The 11,141-nt window shown below is 42.8% G+C and overlaps 1 long non-coding RNA gene across 1 annotated transcript in view; it reads right to left on the reverse strand.

Annotated features, from left to right (window-relative positions):
- Positions 1 to 1,446: 1,446 nt before the first annotated feature.
- LOC123491326 overlaps positions 1,447 to 11,141 on the reverse strand; it is an 11,290-nt gene continuing 1,595 nt past the window's right edge. The window contains exons 2-3 of the long non-coding RNA XR_006661282.1: positions 1,585 to 1,635; positions 1,447 to 1,457 (exon numbers count right to left, since the gene is read on the reverse strand). This is a non-coding gene — a long non-coding RNA (uncharacterized LOC123491326). The remainder of the gene's footprint in view (positions 1,458 to 1,584; positions 1,636 to 11,141) is intronic.

Here is an 11,141-nt window from a genome sequence, read left to right on the forward strand (position 1 = left end):
ACCCCAGTATCTCTATTTGCACATCATCTCTTGCACATCTAGCATTCCAGTGTTAATACTCAATTGTAATTATTTTGCACTATGGCCTATTTATTGCCTTAACTCCATAACTTACTACATTTACACACACTGTATATAGATTTTTCTATTGTGTTATTGACTGTACGTTTTGTTTATTCCATATGTAACTCTGTGTTGTTGTTGTTTTTATCGCACTGCTTTGCTTTATCTTGGCCAGGTCGCAGTTGTAAATGAGAACTTGTTCTCAACTGGCTTACCTGGTTAAATAAAGGTTAAATAAAAAATAAATAAAAAACCATGAAAAAATTATTCCTCTTCCACCAAACTTTACAGTTGGCACTATGCATTGTGGCAGGTAGCGTTCTCCTGGCATCCACCAAACCCAGATTCGTCCATCGGACTGCTAGATGGTGAAGCGTGATTCATCACTCCAGAGAACGCGTTTCCACTGCTCCAGAGTCCAATGGCGGCGAGCTTTACACCACTCCAGCCAATGCTTAGCATTGCGCATGGTGATCTTAGGCTTGTGTGCGGCTGCTCGGCCATGGAAACCCATTTCATGAAGCTCCCGACGAACAATTATTGTGCTGACTTTGCTTCCAGAGGCAGTTTGGAACTCGTAGTGAGTGTTGCAACCGAGGACAGATTATTTTTACGTGCTACGCGCTTCAGCACTCGGCGGTCCCGTTCTGTGAGCTTGTGTGGCCTACCACTTCGCGGCTGAGCCGCTGTTGCTCCTAGACGTTTCCACTTCACGATAACAGCACTTACAGTTGACCCCGGGGGGCAGCTCTAGCAGGGCAGAAAGCTGATACACCTGTCAGCAACGGGTGTGGCTGAAATAGCCGAATCCACTAATTTGAAGGGGCGTCCACATACGTGTGTACATACAGTGTATCGGGTGTATGTGACAATAAACATCAACAACAAAAATACACTTCAGCAACACTAACAGTACCAGTAATCATAAACACGTTATTTACTTACTGGGGTCAAGCTTGAGGTCCTGTCTGGCTGGATACAGCTGTTGATCTGACGCACACACAAACACAAACACAAACACAAACACAGAGTTTAGTTTCGGGCCTGTGGCAGTAATTCATCACAATGGAGTAGACTTCAGGTGAAGAGTACAACCGTTCCAAACTACACACACTGAACTGTTTTTATCTGATGGGATATTTTAGATTCATCCGACTAGCTCTCTCATAGTTTAATTGATCAGAAAAAAAATCTGTTGATCACGTAGATCAAGTTGAGCACACACTGTACAGCCGATATATTTTCAAAGGTGATATTTTTTTTTTAACCTTTTATGAAGTTATTGATACTAGAGATTCTATCATGACCGGTTTATCAATTATAGGATAATTACTATACTTACAAGACTTGTGAAGAAGACTCTTGATTTCACCTATTGTGGCGTGGGGCTCCACCTGGAAATAAAGACCAAATACGTCAATACGCGAGAATATTGACTAGAGGATTTCAAGCTCAATCAGAATAATTTCTGATTGGAGTGTCCATATTGTGATCAGGTAACTGGATAGCCAAATGCTGTACCTTATCTAGAAAACACAGCTGTTGCCTGGTCCTGCCATCCAGAACCTCCACCTGTGGGAGAGAACACCTGGTTAGTTTCGGTTCACTACATCATTTCTTTCTATGCTGCCTCCATAGCCTCGACCCCAGCCAGCACGTTCTAGATTTGAGTGGGATGCCTGGCAGAGAGAGAGACTACGCTAGTGGTAAATCAGGAAGTGTGATAATCTGTTGATAGCATCGTGCCCTGTCCGCTGACTCATCATCACAACACTTCCCAGCCTTAGTCAGTCTCTCTCTCAGCCTTAGTCAGTCTCTCTCTCAGCCTTAGTCAGTCTCTCTCTCAGCCTTAGTCAGTCTCTCTCTCAGCCTTAGTCAGTCTCTCTCTCAGCCTTAGTCAGTCTCTCTCTCAGCCTTAGTCAGTCTCACTCTCAGCCTTAGTCAGTCTCTCTCTCAGCCTTAGTCAGTCTCTCTCTCAGCCTTAGTCAGTCTCACTCTCAGCCTTAGTCAGTCTCTCTCTCAGCCTTAGTCAGTCTCTCTCTCAGCCTTAGTCAGTCTCTCTCTCAGCCTTAGTCAGTCTCTCTCTCAGCCTTAGTCAGTCTCTCTCTCAGCCTTAGTCAGTCTCTCTCTCAGCCTTAGTCAGTCTCACTCTCAAGAAGAAGAGGAATGTTCAACCCAACTTTCTCAGCGGCTTTTCTAAGCAATACACAGCCCATACCAGGCTAGTGTCTCTCTTAGTATTCAATCATACCTTCACCATTGTCATGGACAGCCACGTAAGGGGAGGTTTTCAAGCTTTCTATGCCCTCCGATTTCCTCTCAGCTATCTTCTGACACCGCAAGATATGGATAATCTCACCCAAGACCCTTAAATATGGATAATCTCACCCAAGACCCTTCAGTCTCATGCTGTCTTAACCTACAGTATATTGTCACATGATCACAATAAATACAAGTGGAGTTCAAGAAGTTTGATCCTTCCTGTGAACAGCTTCAAGTCAAGAAGGATGTGTCGATCTGGGGGAGGTTGCAGTGAAGGCAGATATTTTTCATCTTAATTAGCCTTTTATCAGGTGTTGATCTACATCACAGAGGGGGGCTGTCTTCGGGCGGCTGCAATCTGCCCTGAAAGCACTCTGTGGTCCGTCCATAGTGTAGTGCTCACTCGGTGGTTCGTCCATAGTGTGGAGCTCACTCTGTGGTCCGTCCATAGTGTGGAGCTCAGCAGAGCTGTCGTATCTAAATGGTTATTTTACTGGATATTGTAATATAACCCTCTAATGGATACGCTGAATGCACAGCTACAGAAAATAACAGAGAGAGGGGAGAGGGAGGGAGAGAGAGAGAGAGGCTCACAAAGGATGGATAATGAGTCGATTCCTTCGTCACCCCTGCTTGCCTGTGATTCGATGTGGTGTTATGATGTTGCTATTGCATTAGAGAGGCTGGGACATAACCGCCTGGTGTGCCGACACTTCTCTGAATCACAGGCGTATCTCGGGAGTTTTTTCTGTCTACCCAAACTGCATTACAGGGGCCTTTGTTTGTTCTGCTGACTGTGTACGAGGAGAGGAGCGTCAAGGGTGTCATCAGCTTTGTTTGTCCTACTGACTGTGTATGAGGAGAGGAGTGTCATGGGTGTCATTTAAAACAGTGTGCACTCAGTGTCGCGGTGCCCTTGTAAATTTAATTATCAGAAATGTCTCTCCCCTCTGTGAGAGAGAGAGAGAGAGAGAGAGAGAGAGAGAGAGAGAGAGAGAGAGAGAGAGAGAGAGAGAGAGAGAGAGAGAGAGAGAGAGAGAGAGAGAGAGAGAGAGAGAGAGAGAGAGAGAGAGAGAGAGAGAGAGAGAGAGAGAGAGAGAGAGAGAGAGAGAGAGAGAGAGAGAGAGAGATCTGTAAATGCTGATCTACAACATACAAAGAATAGTTGTAGTGTCAAATCATAAAATAACTGACCATACGGGAATGACAGTTGACTTGAAGGCAATAGTACATTACATTATTTAGCAGACGCTCTTCTCCAGAGCGACTTACAGTTAGTGAATGCATACATGTTTTTTAGTTTTTTTTCATACTGGCCCCCTGTGGGAAACGAACCCACATCCCTGCCGGCCAAACCCTCCCCTACCTTGGACAACGCTGGACCAATTGTGCACCACCCATGGGTCTCCCGGTCGCGGCCGGCTGCGACAGAGCCTTGATTCGAACCAGGATCTCTAGCGGCACAGCTAGCACTGCGATGCAGTGCCTTAGACCACTGCGCCACTCGGGAAGTGACATGACGTGCCATCAGTCCGCTCCCCTGGCCAGACAATGAATGTTGTTGTAAATCAGCTATTTTTTCAATCAGAAGGAGTAATCGATAAAAGCACTGTTGATTTCTGTGCTCTCCCTTCTGACATCCTACCTGCCCTAGCCTTCCCAGGTATCCCATATAGCCTCTCCCCCACTGTCGTAAATACACAAGTAATGATGAGTGATGGACAAGGCTTTCCCAGCAACACACACTAAGTAATGACTGACAGATCCACTGATTATTCTGAGTGCTGGAGTGTTTTAGCTAAAGATGTTTTAGTGTTCTAGCTTAAACACTGGGAGTGATGAATGAAATCGTGAATAAATGAATGAATTAATGAATGAATAATGTTTTATTTACATGCCAAATCGCCTATTGGCGAACAATCCCTTACAGGATTATTTGGCACATTAACCATGTTTCCATTCAACCAGGAAAATAGGCCTCCATCTCGGATCAATAACTAATGACAGGCCTGATGGAAACAGGAAATTGTCGGTAAGCTTTCCTAAATGTTGACAAAACAAAATACATTCGATAGGGGTGGATCATCTTTTGTCGGTTAGTAGATAATTCGACAAACGGCAGTGGAAAATATTTTTTGCTTAATTGTTGGTAAATGAACTATCATGTCACAATAAATGACCAGTCACGTGATGCTATGTTGTCTGATCCTCCCATTACGACTTGGAAAAGCATGCACAGTAGGCTACAGAGGAAATAGATTATGGTGGACTTCACAGGGTGGTGAAAGTGCACAGTGATGAGCTTGACGCTTCTTTCCAATAAATATTGAGGGTCTCAATTATCTCACTCTTAGTCTCTTATCCATCATCTCATCATACATTTTAATCATTTAGCAGACGCTCTTATCCAGAGTGACTTACAGTTAGTGAGTGCATACATTATTTTTATTTTATTTCATGGCCCCCCCGTGGGAATCAAACCCACAACCCTGGCGTTGCAAACGCCATGCTCTACCAACTGAGCTACATCCCTGCCGGCCATTCCCTCCCCTACCCTGGACGACGCTGGGCCAATTGTGCGCCGTCGCATGGGTCTCCCGGTCGCGGCCGGATACGACAGAGCCTGGATTCGAACCAGGATCTCTAGTAGCACAGCCTTAGACCACTGCACCACTCATGTAACCTACCCTCTGTCTGCGGGCTGTTAACTAAAGTGCATGTGCCAAGACCAGAGCGGGCACATTTGCTGTTTATCGCAATACTTTTTGTGCCCAAAACATAGACGGAGTTAAAAATGGGAAGCAAAGCAAAGTTATAGTACTTTTTATGTGCTCTACATCATTATGAACAGGTTTTTATGTGCTCTACATCATTACCAACAGGTTTTTATGTGCTCTACATCATTATGAACAGGTTTTTATGTGCTCTACATCATTATGAACAGGTTTTTATGTGCTCTACATCATTACCAACAGGTTTTTATGTGCTCTACATCATTACCAACAGGTTTTTATGTGCTCTACATCATTACCAACAGGTTTTTATGTGCTCTACATCATTACCAACAGGTTTTTAATGTGCTCTACATCATTATGAACAGGTTATTTATTTATTTATTTTATTTAACCTTTATTTAACCAGGTAAGCCAGTTGAGAACAAGTTATCATTTACAACTGCGACCTGGCCAAGATAAAGCAAAGCAGTGCGATTAAAAACAACAACACAGAGTTACATATGGAATAAACAAAACATAAAGTCAAAAATACAACAGAAAATATATATACAGTTTGTGCAAATGTAGTAAGTTATGGAGGTAAGGCAATAAATAGGCTATAGTGCAAAATAATTACAATTAGTATTAACACTGGAATGATAGATGTGCAAGAGATGATGTGCAAATAGAGATACTGGGGTGCAAAAGAGCAAAATAAATAACAATATAGGGATGAGGTAGTTGGGTGGGCTAATTTCAGATGGGCTGTGTACAGGTGCAGTGATCGGTAAGGTGCTCTGACAACTGATGCTTAAAGTTAGTGAGGGAGATAAGAGTCTCAAGCTTCAGAGATTTTTGAAATTCGTTCCAGTCATTGGCAGCAGAGAACTGGAAGGAATGGCGGCCAAAGGAGGTGTTGGCTTTGGGGATGACCAGTGAGATATACCTGCTGGAGCGCATACTACGGGTGGGTGCTGCTATGGTGACCAATGAGCTAAGATAAGGCGGGGATTTGCCTAGCAGTGATTTATAGATGGCCTGGAGCCAGTGGGTTTGACGACGAACATGTAGTGAGGACCAGCCAACAAGAGCGTACAGGTCACAGTGGTGGGTAGTATATGGGGCTTTGGTGACAAAACGGATGGCCCTGTGATAGACTACATCCAATTTGCTGAGTAGAGTGTTGGAGGCTATTTTGTAAATGACATCGCCGACGTCAAGGATCGGTAGGATAGTCAGTTTTACGAGGGCATGTTTGGCAGCATGAGTGAAGGAGGCTTTGTTGCGAAATAGGAAGCCGATTCTAGATGTAACTTTGGATTGGAGATTCTTAATGTGAGTCTGGAAGGAGAGTTTACAGGAGAGTGCTTTACATCATTACCAACAGGTTTTTATGTGCTCTACATCATTACCAACAGGTTGTTATGTGCTCTACATCATTACCAACAGGTTTTATGTGCTCTACATCATTATGAACAGGTTTTTATGTGCTCTACATCATTACCAACAGGTTTTTATGTGCTCTACATCATTACCAACAGGTTTTTATGTGCTCTACATCATTACCAACAGGTTTTTAATGTGCTCTACATCATTACCAACAGGTTTTTATGTGCCCTACATCATTACCAACAGGTTTTTATGTGCTCTACATCATTACCAACAGGTTTTTATGTGCTCTACATCATTACCAACAGGTTTTTATGTGCTCTACATCATTACCAACAGGTTTTTAATGTGCTCTACATCATTACCAACAGGTTTTTATGTGCTCTACATCATTACCAACAGGTTTTTATGTGCTCTACATCATTATGAACAGGTTTTTAATGTGCTCTACATCATTATGAACAGGTTTTTATGTGCTCTACATCATTACCAACAGGTTTTTATGTGCTCTACATCATTACCAACAGGTTTTTATGTGCTCTACATCATTATGAACAGGTTTTTTTCTGCAACAAGACAGTTTGATGGAAACACAACGCTGCCAGTAAAATGTGCATATTTTTGGTGCAAATATTATAATATTTGGTGGAAAATCTTTAGACAAATGGATGGAAACATAGCTATTGTTAAACAAATGTAATATACGTTACAGTGATTCTTCCGATGTTCCGCTGCACCGCATAAAGAAAAAGAAAGAAAGAAAGAAAGAAAGAAAGAAAGAAAGAAAGAAAGAAAGAAAGAAAGAAAGAAAGAAAGAAAGAAAGAAAGAAAGAAAGCGTATCAATACATAGCAGCAGTAGTTAACCAAACAATAACCCTCAAACAACAAAAAGTAAATAAAATAGATACATTTAAGTCAATGAAGCAGAAGAGAAGTGATAGCCTATCAGGACAACACTAACATGACATAAACAAAGTATCAAATAATGAATGCTAGTATGCTCTCTAGGGGTTGCCTTCCACCTTGTGGGCCTTATTTTATTAATATCTTACGAGACTGATAGTTGAGGGTGCTGGATCTAGTGTTTTAGCTAAATATGCTTTAGTGCTCTAGCTTAAACACTGGGAGTGATGAATGAATGATTGCATTTTTATTTACGTGTCAAATTGCCTATTGCCGACCCTTATGGGATTATTTGACTAATTGTTAAACAAAAGTAATATAATTACAGTTCTTCTGATGTTCCGCTGCTCCACAGAAAGAAAGAAAGATATAAAGAAAGAAAGATAGATAGAAATAGAAAGAAAGAAAGAAAGAAAGAAAGAAAGAAAGAAAGAAAGAAAGAAAGAAAGAAAGAAAGAAAGAAAGAAAGAAAGAAAGAAAGAAAGAAAGAAAGAAAGAAAGAAAGAAAGAAAGAAAGAAAGAAAGAAAGAAAGAAAGAAAGATAATATCTTAATAATACACTTTACATTGACTGGGCAGACTCAGCCCCCAGTAGACTTTACATTGACTGGGCAGACTCAGCCCCCAGTAGACTTTACATTGACTGGGCAGACTCAGCCCCCAGTAGATACAGTATAAAAAATGAAACAATAAGCCTCAAACTAAAATAAGTACATAATATAAAGAGTTTATATGCACCAATGTTTCACATTTGTGTTTTTTCACCAGCAATGAATGCTTATGGGTATCTTTATTTGTGTGTAAAATATTTTCTGTTCTCAGATTTTTAATTAATATATTTTAGGTGTGTATGACAATTGTTTTTGTTGCAAAATGCTATATATCCATTGTTTAGCTGGAATGGAATATTCCCATCCTGTATTTAACATATCAATTCAACATATCATAAATCTAGCCTCATGCTATACATTTACATTTACATTTTAGTCATTTAGCAGACGCTCTTATCCAGAGCGACTTACAGTTAGTGCATACATTCTTATTTTTTATACTGGAATCGAACCCACAACCCTGGCGTTGCAAACACCATGCTCTACCAACTGAGCTACATCCCTGCCGGCCATTCCCTCCCCTACCCTGGACAACGCTGGGCCAATTGTGCGCCGCCCCATGGGTCTCCCGGTCGCGGCCGGCTACGACAGAGCCTGGATCTCTAGTGGCACAGCTAGCACTGCGATGCAGTGCCTTAGACCACTGCACCACTCGGGAGGGTGGTTAGTTAGGCCTCGTCCTAAAATGGCACCCTTTTCCCTATATAGTGCACTACTTTTGACCAGAGCCCAGATCTCATATCACTGTATTGCTTAATTTTTAAATGTATATATTTAAAAATATTGATGTCACAAATGTATCATTTGCATGGTCTCTTTTTTCTCTGAGAGGGAGGTGGATATATCTCGTTTTGTAACAGAATGTGATTGCAAGTCTCTCTGAAAGGAAACCATCAAGTGAAAGGTTTCAAACAAATAGATGTCTATCATTTAACAACCCCATGCCATGACTAGATGGAGAAAAAACACATCAATCTCTTTCATAAGATCTTTAAACAAAAATCTAATTTACCAACATTTGTGAAAATGTATATATAGGGTTTTGAAATGAAACTCTTCATACAGTTAAATATAAGTAAATGAAACAGAAGAGGCGTCTAGAAATATAAGCATGGCTAATGCTAATATTAGCCTGTTAACACTAACATGACCTAAATAAGTGTCAAGTAAACTAATGCTAATTTGCTGCCTTTAGGAGTTGCCTTTCACCTTGTGGTCTTTATTTTACGAATATCCTATGAGACGGAGGTTTCTCTACCTAATGTTGTTTGTCTGTAGAATAAACCACAGCAATGGGACTGTGTGCCTTAGGCATCCCTGTAACTCTGACTAGTGCTAAGAACAAGGGAATGTGGCTACCCTGAAACTATGACTAGCGCTGACAACAAGGGAATGTGGCTTCCCTGAAACTCTGATTAGCGCTGAGAACAAGGGAATGTGGCTTCCCTGAAACTCTGACTAGTGCTAAGAACAAGGGAATATGGCTTCCCTGTAACTCTGACTAGTGCTAAGAACAAGGGAATGTGGCTTCCCTGAAACTCTGACGAGCGCTGAGAACAAGGGAATGTGGCTTCCCTGTAACTCTGATTAGCACTGAGAACAAGGGAATGTGGCTTCCCTGAAACTCTGACTAGCGCTAAGAACAAGGGAATGTGGCTTCCCTGTAACTCTGATTAGCGCGGAGAACATGGGAATGTGGCATCCCTGAAACTCTGACTAGCGCTGAGAACAAGGGAATGTGGCTTCCCTGTAACTCTGATTAGCGCTGAGAACAAGGGAATGTGGCTTCCCTGTAACTCTGACTAGCGCTGAGAACAAGGGAATGTGGCTTCCCTGTAACTCTGACTAGCGCTGAGAACAAGGGAATGTGGCTTCCCTGTAACTCTGATTAGCGCTGAGAACAAGGGAATGTGGCTTCCCTGTAACTCTGATTAGTGCTGAGAACAAGGGAATGTGGCTTCCCTGTAACTCTGATTAGCGCTGAAAACATGGGAATGTGGCTTCCCTGTAACTCTGACTAGCGCTGAGAACAAGGGAATGTGGTTTCCCTGAAACTCTGACTAGTGCTGAGAACAAGGGAATGTGGCTTCCCTGTAACTCTGACTAGCGCTGAGAACAAGGGAATGTGGCTTCCCTGAAACTCTGACTAGCGCTGAGAACATGGGAATGTGGCTTCCCTGAAACTCTGATTAGCGCTGAGAACAAGGGAATGTGGCATCCCTGAAACTCTGACTAGCGCTGAGAACAAGGGAATGTGGCTTCCCTGTAACTCTGACTAGCGCTGAGAACAAGGGAATGTGGCTTCCCTGTAACTCTGACTAGCGCTGAGAACATGGGAATGTGGCATCCCTGAAACTCTGACTAGCGCTGAGAACATGGGAATGTGGCTTCCCTGTAACTCTGACTAGCGCTGAGAACAAGGGAATGTGGCTTCCCTGTAACTCTGACTAGCGCTAAGAACAAGGGAATGTGGCTTCCCTGTAACTCTGACTAGCGCTGAGAACAAGGGAATGTGGCTTCCCTGTAACTCTGACTAGCGCTGAGAACAAGGGAATGTGGCTTCCCTGTAACTCTGATTAGCGCTGAGTACATGGGAATGTGGCTTCCCTGTAACTCTGACTAGCGCTGAGAACATGGGAATGTGGCTTCCCTGAAACTCTGACTAGCGCTGAGAACATGGGAATGTGTCTTCCCTGTAACTCTGATTAGCGCTGAGAACATGGGAATGTGGCTTCCCTGTAACTCTGACTAGCGCTGAGAACATGGGAATGTGGCTTCCCTGAAACTCTGACTAGCGCTGAGAACATGGGAATGTGTCTTCCCTGTAACTCTGATTAGCGCTGAGAACATGGGAATGTGGCTTCCCTGTAACTCTGACTAGCGCTGAGAACATGGGAATGTGGCTTCCCTGTAACTCTGACTAGCACTGAGAACAAGGGAATGTGGCTTCCCTGTAACTCTGATTAGCGCTGAGAACAAGGGAATGTGGCTTCCCTTAAACTCTGACTAGCGCTGAGAACATGGGAATGTGGCTTCCCTGAAACTCTGACTAGCGCTGAGAACAAGGGAATGTGGCTTCCCTGTAACTCTGACTAGCGCTGAGAACAAGGGAATGTGGCTTCCCTGTAACTCTGATTAGCACTGAGAACAAGGGAATGTGGCTTCCCTGTAACTCTGATTAGCGCTGAGAACAAGGGA

Source organism: Coregonus clupeaformis, chromosome 7 (genome assembly GCF_020615455.1).
Source record: "Coregonus clupeaformis isolate EN_2021a chromosome 7, ASM2061545v1, whole genome shotgun sequence".
NCBI lineage: Eukaryota > Metazoa > Chordata > Actinopteri > Salmoniformes > Salmonidae > Coregonus > Coregonus clupeaformis.